The sequence below is a fragment of the Puma concolor genome, chromosome B3 (genome assembly GCF_028749965.1).
Source record: "Puma concolor isolate L17-30 chromosome B3, mPumCon1.1.hap2, whole genome shotgun sequence".
Lineage (NCBI taxonomy): Eukaryota > Metazoa > Chordata > Mammalia > Carnivora > Felidae > Puma > Puma concolor.
Genome location: NC_141672.1, coordinates 57,032,973 through 57,045,031, shown reverse-complemented (window position 1 = coordinate 57,045,031; position 12,059 = coordinate 57,032,973). Strand labels below are relative to the sequence as shown.

Sequence of the window (12,059 nt, the reverse complement as noted above, 5' to 3'; positions counted from 1 at the left end):
AAGAAATAGAAAGGGAAGGAAAACTTCCAGACTCATTCTATGAAGCCAGTATTACGTTGATTCCTAAACCAGACAGAGACCCAGTAAAAAAAGAGAACTACAGGCCAATGTCCCTGATGAATATGGATGCAAAAATTCTCAATAAGATACTAGCAAATCGAATTCAACAGCATATAAAAAGAATTATTCACCATGATCAAGTGGGATTCATTCCTGGGATGCAGGGCTGGTTCAACATTCGCCAATCAATCAATGTCATACATCACATTAATAAAGGATAAGAACCATATGATCCTGTCAATTGATGCAGAAAAGGCCTTTGACAAAATTCAGCACCTTTTCTTAATAAAAACCCTTCAGAAAGTCGGGACAGAAGGAACATACTTCAACATCATAAAAGCCGTTTATGAAAAGCCCACAGCTAATATCATCCTCAATGGGGAAAAACTGAGAGCTTTTTCCCTGAGATCAGGAACACGACAGGGATGTCCACTCTCACCACTGTTGTTTAACACAGTGTTGGAAGTTCTAGCATCAGCAATCAGACAACAAAAGGAAATCAAAGGCATCAAAATTGGCAAAGATGAAGTCAAGCTTTCACTTTTTGCAGATGACATGATATTATACATGGAAAATCCGATAGACTCCACCAGAAGTCTGCTAGAACTGATACGTGAATTCAGCAAAGTTGCAGGCTACAAAATCAATGTACAGAAATCAGTTGCATTCTTATACACTAACAAGGAAGCAACAGAAAGACAAATAAACTGATCCCATTCACAATTGCACCAAGAAGCATAAAATACCTAGGAATAAATCTAACCAAAGATGTCAAAGATCTGTATGCTGAAAACTATAGAAAGCTTATGAAGGTAATTGAAGAAGATATAAAGAAATGGAAAAACATTCCATGCTCATGGGTTGGAAGAATAAATATTGTCAAAATGTCAATACTACCCAAAGCTATCTACACATTCAATGCAATCCCAATCAAAATTGCACCAGCATTCTTCTCGAAACTAGAACAAGCAATCCTAAAATTCATATGGAACCACAAAAGGCCCCAAATAGCCAAAGTAATAATGAAGAAGAAGACCAAAGCAGGAGGCATCACAATCCCAGACTTTAGCCTCTACCACAAAGCTGTAATCATCAAGACAGCAGGGTATTGTCACAAAAACAGACACATAGACCAATGGAATAGAATAAAAACCCCAGAACTAGACCCACAAAAGTATGCCCAAATAATTTTTGACAAAGCAGGAAAGAATATCCAATTGAAAAAAAGACAGTCTCTGTAACAAATGGTGCTGGGAGAACTGGACAGCAACATGCAGAAGATTGAAACTAGACCACTTTCCACACCATTCACAAAAATAAATTCAAAATGGGTAAAGGACCTGAATGTGAGACAGGAAACCATCAAAACCCTAAAGGAGAAAGCAGGAAAAAACCTCTCTGACCTCAGCCGTAGCAATTTCTTACTTGACACATCCCCAAAGGCAAGGACATTAAAAGCAAAAATGAACTACTGGGACCTCATGAAGATTAAAAAGCTTCTGCACAGCAAAGGAAACAACCAACAAAACTAAAAGGCAACCAACGGAATGGGAAAAGATATTTGCAAATGACATATCGGATAAAGGGCTAGTGTCCAAAATCTATAAAGAGCTCACCAAACTCCACACCCGAAAAACAAATAACCCAGTGAAGAAATGGGCAGAAAACATGAATAGATTACTTCTCTAAAGAAGACATCCGGATGGCCAACAGGCACATGAAAAGATTCTCAACATCGCTCCTCATCAGGCAAATACAAATCAAAACCACACTCAGATATCACCTCACACCAGTCAGACTGACCAAAATGAACAAATCAGGAGACTAGAGATGCTGGAGAGGATGTGGAGAAACGGGAACCCTCTTGCACTCTTGGTGGGAATGCAAATTGGTGCAGCCACTCTGGAAAACAGTGTGGAGGTTCCTCAGAAAATTAAAAATAGACCTACCCTATGACTTAGCAATAGTACTGCTAGGAATTTACCCAAGGGATATAGGAGTACTGATGCATAGGGGCACTTGTACCCCAATGTTCATAGCAGCACTCTCAACAATAGCCAAATTATGGAAAGAGCCTAAATGTCCATCAACTGATGAATGGAAAAAAAAAATTGTGGTTTATATACACAATGGAGTACTACGTGGCAATGAGAAAGAATGAAATATGGCCCTTTGTAGCAACATGGATGGAACTGGAGAGTGTGATGCTAAGTGAAATAAGCCATACAGAGAAAGACAGATACCATGTGGTTTCATTCTTATGTGGATCCTGGGAAACTTAACAGAAACCCATGGGGGAGGGGAAGGAAAAAAAAAGAGGTTAGAGTGGAAGAGAGCCAAAGCATAAGAGATTCTTAAAAACTGAGAACAAACTGAGGGTTGATGGGGGTGGGAGGGCGGGTGATGGGTATCAAGAAGGGCACCTTTTGGGATAAGCACTGGGTAGTTGTATGGAAACCAATTTGACAATAATCTTCATATATTGAAAAAAGAAAAGATACTCACTGGACTTGACAAAAGAGTGAAGGATATCAATGCGACCCTTATCACAGAGATAAAAAAGAACCAAAGATTACGAACACAATAAATAAAATTAAAAATACACTTGATGGAATAAATAGCAGGCCAGATGAACAAAGTAATCACCTGGAAGAGAGAGTAATGGAAAATAACCAAGCTAAGCAAAGGAGAGGAAAGAAAATTATGCAAATTGAGAATAATCTCAGTGAAGAATGGGTTCAAACTTAAGGGACCATCAACCTAATGTGGACTGTTCTATGCCAAAGATATTATATGCAAACTTAATGGTAACCACAAATCAAAAACCAGTAATATGCAAAGATTAAAGAAAGAGTAATCCAAGTATATCACTAAAGAAAGCCAACAAAACATGAAAGAGAATGAGAAAGATCAAAGAAAATCTACAGAAGCAACTTCAGAATAAGTAACAAAGTGGCAATAAATACATATCTATCAATAATTACTTTAAATGTAAATGGACTGAGGGCACCTGGGAGGCTCAGATGGTTAGGTGACTTGATTTTGGCTCAGGTCATGATCTCAGAGTTGTGAAATCGAGCCCCACATTGGGCTCTGAACCAACAGTGTAGAGCCTGTTTGGGATTCTCTCCCTCTCTCTCTTCTCCTTTCCCTAACCCCTGCTGTCATGCTCTCTCTCTCTCAAAAACAAAAAAACAAAAAACAAAAAAACAAAAAAAAAAACAACACACTTTAAATGTAAATGGACCAAATGCTCCATTGAGAATGCATAAAATGGCATAGTGGATTAAAAATACAAGACCAATCTATGTGCTGCCTACAAGAGACTCATTTCAGACCGAAAGACACCAATAGTTGAAAGTGAGAAGATAAACATGTATCAAATGGATCTCAAAAGTAAGCCAAGGTAGCAATGCTTATATTAGACAAAATAGACTTTAAAACAAAGACTGTAATAAGAGACAAAGAAGGACACTACATCATAACAAAGGGGACAAGCCAAGAGAAGTATATAAAAGTTGTAAATATTTATTACGCAGCACAAGAACACTCAAACATAAAACTGTTAATAACAAACTAAAGGAAATAATCAATAGTAATACAGTAATAGTGGGGGACATTAACACTGTACTTATATCAACAGGTTATCCAATCAGGAAATCAACAAGAGTGGCTTTGAATGACACACTAGATCTGCTGGATTTAACACATTCAGAATATTCCATGCTAAAACAGCAGAATATACATTCTTTTCAAGTGCACGTGGAACCTTCTCCCCTTCTCTGTAACACATCACATATTAGGCTACAAACTAAGTCTCAACAAATTTAAAAAAAAGTCACACTATGCATCTTTTCTGACCATAACACAACTCTATGAAAGTAGAAATCAACCACAAGAAAAATCAAAAGAGCACAAATACATGGAGGTTAAATGACATGCTACTAAAAAAATGGGTGAACCAAGAAATCAAAGATGAAATAGACAACGACAACGAAACAAGTGAAAATGCACAATGGTCCAATATCTTTGGGATGCCACAAAAGTTGTTTTAAGAGGGAAGTTGATAGCAATGCAGGCCTACCTCAAGAAGACAAGGTCAAACAATCTAACTTTACACCTAAAGGAACTAGAAAAAGAAGAACAAACAAAACCCAAACAGACAAAAAGAAGGAAAAAATAAACAGAGCAGGAATAAATGATATAGTAACTATAAAACAAGGGTACCTGGGTGGTTCAGTCAGGTAAGCATCTAACTTTCCCTCAGGTTGTGATCTCATGGTTTGTGGTTTTGAGCCCCACATCAAGTCTTGGGATTCTCTTTCCCTCCCTCTCTTCCCCTTCCCCACTTGCACACACACTGTCTCTCAATATAAATAAACTTAAATAAAAATAAACTACAAAGCAAAGCAAAACAAACAAACAAAAAAAAAAAAAAAAAAAACAACAACCAATACCAAAAACAGACCAAAAAAAAAGCAAACAAACATTAGAACACATCAATGAAACTGGGAGCTGGTTCTTTGAAACAACCAAATTGATACATTTCTTGCCAGACTCAAGAAAAATATTTAAAAAATAAAAAAGAGAGATCAAGTAAAATCACTAAAGAAAGAGGTTAAATAAACACTATAGAAATATAAATAATTGTAACAAAATATTATGAAAACCTATATGTCAACATAATGGACAACTAGAAGAAAAGGGCAAATTCCTAGAAATGTATAACCTATCAAAAGTAAAGCAGCAAGAAATATAAAACCTGAAAAGACAAATTTCCAGCAATGAAGTTGAATCAGTAATCAAAAAATTCTCAAAAAACAGAGAAGTCTAGAACCAGACAGATTCACAGGTAATTCCTATCAAACATTTAAAAAAGAGTTAATGTCTATTCTTCTCAGACTATTCCTAAAAATAGAGGAGTAAGAGAAACCTCCAAATTCACTCTATGAGGTCAGTATCACTCTGATACCAAAATCAGATCAAGACATAAGGGAAATATCTCAAATGAATATAAATGTAAAAATCTTTAACAAAATACTACCAAACCAAATCCAATAATGCATTAAAAATAATTCACTTCAATCAAGTGGGATGTATTATTGGGACATAAGGGTGTTTCAATATTTTTAAACACAAGGGTATTTCAATATTATCAACCAACATAATATGTCACATCAACAAAAGAAAGGATAAAATCATATTATTTCAATAGATGCAAGAAAAGCATTTGACAAAGTACAACATCCATTCATGATAAAAACCTTCTGCAAAGTAGGTCTATAGTGAACATACCTCAACATAATAAAGTCTTTATACTTAAAAAAAAAAAAAAAAACACCCAACATGATACTCAATGGTGAAAAAAATGAGAGCTTTTCCCCCGAATGTCAGGAATAAGACAAGGATGTCCACTCTTACCACTTTTATTCAACATGGTAATGGAAGTCCTAGGCATTGCAACTGAACAACATAAAGAAACAGAAAGCATCCAAATTAGTAAGAAATTAGAACTTTCACTATTTTCAGATGACGTGATACTTTATGTGGAAAACCCTAAAGACTTCATCAAAAAACTACTAGAACTGAAATTTAATTTGGGAAAGTCACAGGATACAAAATCAATGTATAGAAATCTATTGCATTACCATACACTAATAATGAAGCAGCAGAAAGAGAAATTAATAAAACAATCCCATTTACAATTTCACCAAATACAATAGGATATCTAGCAATAAACTTAACCAAAGACATGAAAGACCTGTACTTTGTAAACTGTAATAAATTGATGAAAGAAAGTAAAGATAACAAAAAGAAATAGACAACCCATGCTCATGGATTAGGAAAATGATTATTGTCAAAATGCCTATAGCAGCCAAAGCAATCTACAGAATTATTTTCTTAAATTTTTAATTAGTGAGAGAGAGAGACAGAGAGCCAACAGGGTGGCACCAAGAGAGAGGGAGACATAGAATCTTAAGCAGGCTCCAGGCTCTGAGGTGTCAGCACAGAGCCCAAGGCGGGGCTTGAACTCACAAACCAGGAGATCATGACCTGAGCTGAAGTTGGATGCTTAACCAACTGAGCCTCCCAGGTGCCCGAACAATCTACAGATTTAATGCAATCCCTATCAAAATACTAATAGTATTTTTCAGAGAACTAGAACAAATAATCCTAAAACTTGTATGAAGCCAAAAAAAGACCTCAAATAGCCAAAACAATCTTGAAAAAGAAATATAAAACTGACAGTAGCACAATTCCAGAATCCAAGTTATATTACAAAACAGTAGCGATTAAAACAGTAGAGTACTGGCTTAAAAATAGACATATAGATGAATGGAATAATAGAGAACCCAGAAATAAAACCGCAACTATATGGTAAATTAATCTTCAACAAAGCAGGAATGAATATCCAATTGGAAGATGACAGTCTCTTCAACAAATACTCTTGAAAACTGGACAGCTACAGTCTAAAGAACGAAACTGGACCATTTTCTTTCACCACACACAAAAGTTAACTCAAAATGGATTAAAGACCTAAATGTTAGACTTGAAGCCATTAAAGATTCAACAAGAAAACATAAGTAGTAATTTCTCTGCCATCAGCCTGAGCAACATTTTTGTAGAGATGTCTCCTGAGGCAAATAAAAGCAAAATAAACTATTGGGGCTACACCAATATAAAAAGTTTCTGCATGGTTTAAGAAACAATGAACAAAACTAAAAGGCAGCCTAATGAGTGGGAGAAGATATTTGCAAATGATGTATCTGATAAACAGTATCCATAATAAACATAAATAACTGATACAACTCAACACCTAAAAAACAGTAATCATTGAAAATTGGCAGAAGACATGAACAGACATTTCTCAAAAGAATAAATAGCCAACAGACACATGAAAAGATGCTCAGTATCCGTCATCATCAGGGACATGCAAATCAAAACCACAATAAGATATCACTTCGCATCTGTCAGAATGGCTAAAATCAAAAACACAAGAAACAACCAGTGTTGGTGAGGATGTAGAGAAAAATAAACCCTCGTGCACTATAGGTGGGAATGAAAACTGGTGCAGTCACTGTGGAAAATACTATGGAGGTTTCTCAAAAAATTAAAAATAGAACTATTCTGGGGGCTCCTGGGTGGCTCAGTCAGTTAAACATCTGACTTCGGCTCACGTCATGATCTTATAGTTTGTGGGTTCAAGCCCTCCATCAGGTTCTGTGCTGACAGCTCAGAGCCTAGAGCCCACTTAGAATTCTGTCTCCTTCTCTCTCTGCCCTTCCCCTGCTCATGCTGTCTCTCTCTCTCTCTCAAAAATAAATAAACATTAAAAAAAACAGGATTACTCTGAAATCTAGTAATCACACTATTGGTTATTTGCCTAAAGAATACAAAAACATTAATTCAAAGGGAAATATGCAGCCCTATGTTTACTGCAGCATTATTTACAATAGTCAAACTATGGAAGCAGCCCAAGAGTCCATGGATTGATGAATGGTATACGTGTGTATGTATATAGATATGTATACACACACAATGGAATATTACTCAGCCTTAAAAATAATGAAATCTTACCATTTACAACAACATGGATAGAGGTGGAGAGTATTATGCTAAGTGAAATAAGTCAATCAAAGAAATACAAATACCATATGATCTCAGTCATGTGGAATTTAAGAAAAAAATGAGCAAAGGAAAAATATGACAGAGGAGACAAACCAAGAAACAGATTTTTAATTATAGAGAGAAAAAAACTGATGGTTACCAGAGAGAAGGTAGATGGGGGATGGGTAAAATAGGTGATGAGGATTGAAGTGTACACTTACCATAATGGAAAAAGAAAAAAATACACAAAACATGAAGGATTCTTAAGTCAAAAAAAAAAAAAAAATTCAACAAAGCAATATATGGACAAAGATAGTCAATGTAGGTATATAGGAACATTTTATGGCCCTATACATTGTATTTTTCATAATAATAGATTCTTGGAAAAGATGGTAAATTTATTCTTATTGAGCCAGTACAAGTGAAGCACAGTAATTAAATTCCAAGACCTATTGCTACATATATTTTCCCTGAGAATTATGCAATATGTATTTTTAAATTTATTTTTTCTAATAATTCTTTTATAATATTAGCTCATATTCATAGTACTAAAACTTGTGCAAATTATTAGCAAGAATATTTTATCATAAATTTTATGTCTTCATGGCCATCTTTAGTTAACATGACAATGCTGATAGTACCAAAACATATCCATATAATTGAAAAACAGATTTTGAAATTAAATCTAACGATCCTGGCTGATTTTTATTTTCTATTACAGCCAGATGCCTATTGCTTTTCAGCCCTTGTTCTAAATATATAAGTAGTAATTTCCCTCTTCTCTATGTTCTTTTGTCTCCCAAAGCACCTAAATTCTTGTGCCTTACACAATGTTCCTATTGTGGAAAACTTATCTTTTCCTCCAACTGTTCATTGTCTAGGCTTTGAAACCTAGTCTTCCACTTCTAGGAATTAATAGTAAAGATCTTTTTTTAAGGGATTTTAAAAGAGAAGGACTTTTCTTTTGAATTTATACTTTTCTTTCTTTTTGAGTTTTAAATGAAAATCATGTAATGGTTTTATGAATAAAATTTAATAATACAGAAAATAAACATTTAAGATATCTATAATTTTAGATACTTCAGCATAGAATGTGTAATATTATGTTTTCCTAGTTAATTCAAGCTTTAAATCCAAGGTAATAAATTAGAGAAAATCTACAACACAGAGGTAGTCAACTGGCATTATTTCAGAAAGGTCAAACTTTAGAGGTAATGCTATAATCTACTCAGCTAGCCATATCTCTGTCAATTTGTGAAACTTTGCCCTATAGGTATGAAAAATATCAGATGGGACTTTTTACCAGTGAAATCATAGCTTGTAATCAGCACTGCACCTTGCTACTGGTGTGAGGGGATCCTTTGCCTTATGCCAACTAGAAGGCTATCAAAATCAACCCACGGGATGTTGCCACATTACCCTGATAGAACTTTTCATACAAGAGGTAAGAATGCATAAAAGGAGACAGGGAGTTTAGTGCATGCGTTCTTGAACGACTAGTGACTGCTTTCTAATAACTTTTTCTGATACATATTTGTATTTATGGCATAATTTGGACTGGGCTTTGCTTTAATTACAATATTTGAGTCAGGTGAATGGATAGCTACTCATAAATTCAAATTTATTCTAGGTCAAAGGGTTACTTTTGAAGGGTTTTAAGCAAGAAGAGGCATGATACATTTAGTATTTTAGAGCAGGAGATACAATGACGAGCTTAAAGTGTGATGAGTTGGAAAAACAGACAGGAAGGCAAACATCAAAGTAAGTAAACAGATTTTGTCTGTATTACTTTCCCTTTTTTCTTCTATCAAAATTCCCCTAGCAGTCATCACAAAATAATATCTCAGAGGTATTATATTTATTGCTTGTGGGGATATTAATAGAAAAGATCTTAAGCCCTTCATTGCTGACTTTGGGTTATACAGCAATCAAGCTCTAGAGAAAGACCTGACTGTGCACAAAGTTCAACAAAATGTCATTTAGACAATAAACATTATCAAACAATAAATGGCATGATATAGGATATAGTGAATGCTCAAACGGAGGGTTGGATTCCATTCTGTTGAGTTGTGAAGGAAGATAGAATAAGCTGAAGCTTGGCAGCAGGGAATATTTGAATAATGAGCAATTCAGCTATTTGGATGTTAGAGCCAATAATTAATTTACTAAAATGATTAAGATTCATTAAACACCACTTTTTCCTTAAACCCTTTACCTAAATATTCCACATAAGTAAGTAGCAAATATTAATGTTTTAGTTTTGTTTGGCTTCCTGATGGATATGGCTCAAATCAGAAGCTGTCAAACCAACTGTGTTAATTTTGATGGAACAACCCTATCAATAAGGTTCAACAAACATTTGTGTTATCATGACCAGCCATGTTTACGTAGATGACACTGGTTTGGTTTTGTTGTTGTCATTTGTTTTTTGATTATTTTTACATGGAACACACAAGAAGTATAACCTTATTGCAGTGCAAACTTTTCAGAAATACCGGCCTGGCTCTGGGCAATATACCCTAGGGTGTGAACACAAACTGGCATAAATTCTCGCATGGATGGGATATTCAGGATGGTCTGTTAAAATCAACAAATCTCCCCTACCTGGGAAGGCAAGACATAACCCTAGTGATATGTCTGAATAGGAGCCACAAACACACAGGCTTTTGAACTTCCAAGAGTCACTGTTCCCTGCCTATGCCCTGAACTCTAGAGCATATTTTAAAATTTACTTTAATCTATTTCAAAATTTCTGGTGTTCTATTACTTCCAAAGTGTTGGGAGCATTTATACTATATTGTGACTTCATTTTTAGTAAATATTTAGGGCATTTTTACTTAATTTCCTCTCAAAGCAGTCAGAGCCCAAAAAGGGATAACTCTGTTAAATGCAGCATTTTTTTCCTCAAATAGTAGATTAGAAATCATCTACATTCATGGAAATCTTCAGTATAAATCATAGAATTGCTGACAATTATCTGAATTATGAAGCACATTTAATTTAAAACCATTTTTCTCCAAATGAAAATTATGTCCAAATAGCAAGTACCTTAAGAGAGAATTCTAAAATGGAAATACTGACATAAAGTTAACAAAAACAACTCCAGAAGTCAAGATTCTGATAGAAATAAATTGGATTTATGCTTGTGTTGTATATTGTCTATTCCTTGCAAAGGAACAGCTAGGGGAAAATCAGCAATACTTAAAATTCTGTTAAGCTTAATGGATTTGCAGGTTTGAATTTCCAGTTGTGAGTTACATGAAAATCTGCAAAGAAAGCAATATATACAGCTAATTAATTACCACTATTAGTAATCAACCCCCATATGTTTATATTTTCTTGAACCCAGAAAAGATGCAAGTTAGTGTGTAATTTTGTAGAAAGTCCATGTAGTGAATAAAAATACTGTGTGCATAGGAACTTCTAATTGTATGTTTTATCTCAAACTTAAACCATTTTTATAAAGCAGAAGCCAGTGGGTAGCCACAGCTGGTTAACAGGAGAAAGCACTTACTACTGCAGAGAACTCATTCATGAATGGCTTGAGCTGACTTGAAATGGAGAGGATCCTATCACAAGCAAAGCAGCCACTGGGAAGATCTAAATATGTTTTTGTTTTAAGATTACACTGATTTTGACATAAACATCCCACCTTTTTCTTTTTTTTTCTTCCTTCCTTCCTTCCCTTGGATGTCATTTCTGTGAAATTTGAAGCTCTTAAAATCAAGAACTGAAGTCTGGAGAGAATCAAGGGAAGTACAAATGTGTAAAAATATTGAGTGCCAGATTTATCACTAATAATTTATTCTCTTAACACCTTGCAAAGTACACTTCCACTGTTATTTGCATTTTGAAGGTTAAAAAACAAATCTATAAACCCATTGACTTTTATAAACTTCTACGTAAGATATCTCAACCAAAATAAAGTTCTATGAGAATTTTGAGTTTTAAGAACTCATTCTTCCATGCCCTCATTCCTCATACTCCCCATCCAATACTCGTCAAAAGACAACTAAGAAATATGGGTAAAATGACACCAAGAAAAAACAATTACTTCTTAGGAATTATTAGGGTAAAAGTTTAGTGAGTTAAGTTACTCTTAAATTCATTTACTTATATTATTTTCAGGTAATATATGTCCACATATTTTTTAAAATAAAATAAAAACCTAAAATGATGGCCATTGCCATACCAATCCCACTGTAATTTTTGCTTCTTCAAGTCAACTCATTTTAAGTAGTATCATCTTCTTTTTGTTTACTTTCCTTTTGGTATTTAACTTCATGTTTTTAAATAACATAGCATTGGGGCGCCTGGGTGGCGCAGTCGGTTAAGCGTCCGACTTCAGCCAGGTCACGATCTTGCGGTCCGTGAGTTCAAGCCCCGCGTCG

The 12,059-nt window shown here is 34.8% G+C and overlaps 1 long non-coding RNA gene across 1 annotated transcript in view; it reads left to right on the top strand.

The window, feature by feature from the left end:
• Positions 1-11,612, top strand: part of LOC147579987 (uncharacterized) — a 30,086-nt gene extending 18,474 nt beyond the window's left edge. The window contains exons 4-5 of the long non-coding RNA XR_015252396.1: positions 8,942-9,112; positions 11,383-11,612. This is a non-coding gene — a long non-coding RNA (uncharacterized LOC147579987). The remainder of the gene's footprint in view (positions 1-8,941; positions 9,113-11,382) is intronic.
• The last annotated feature ends 447 nt before the right edge of the window (positions 11,613-12,059 follow it).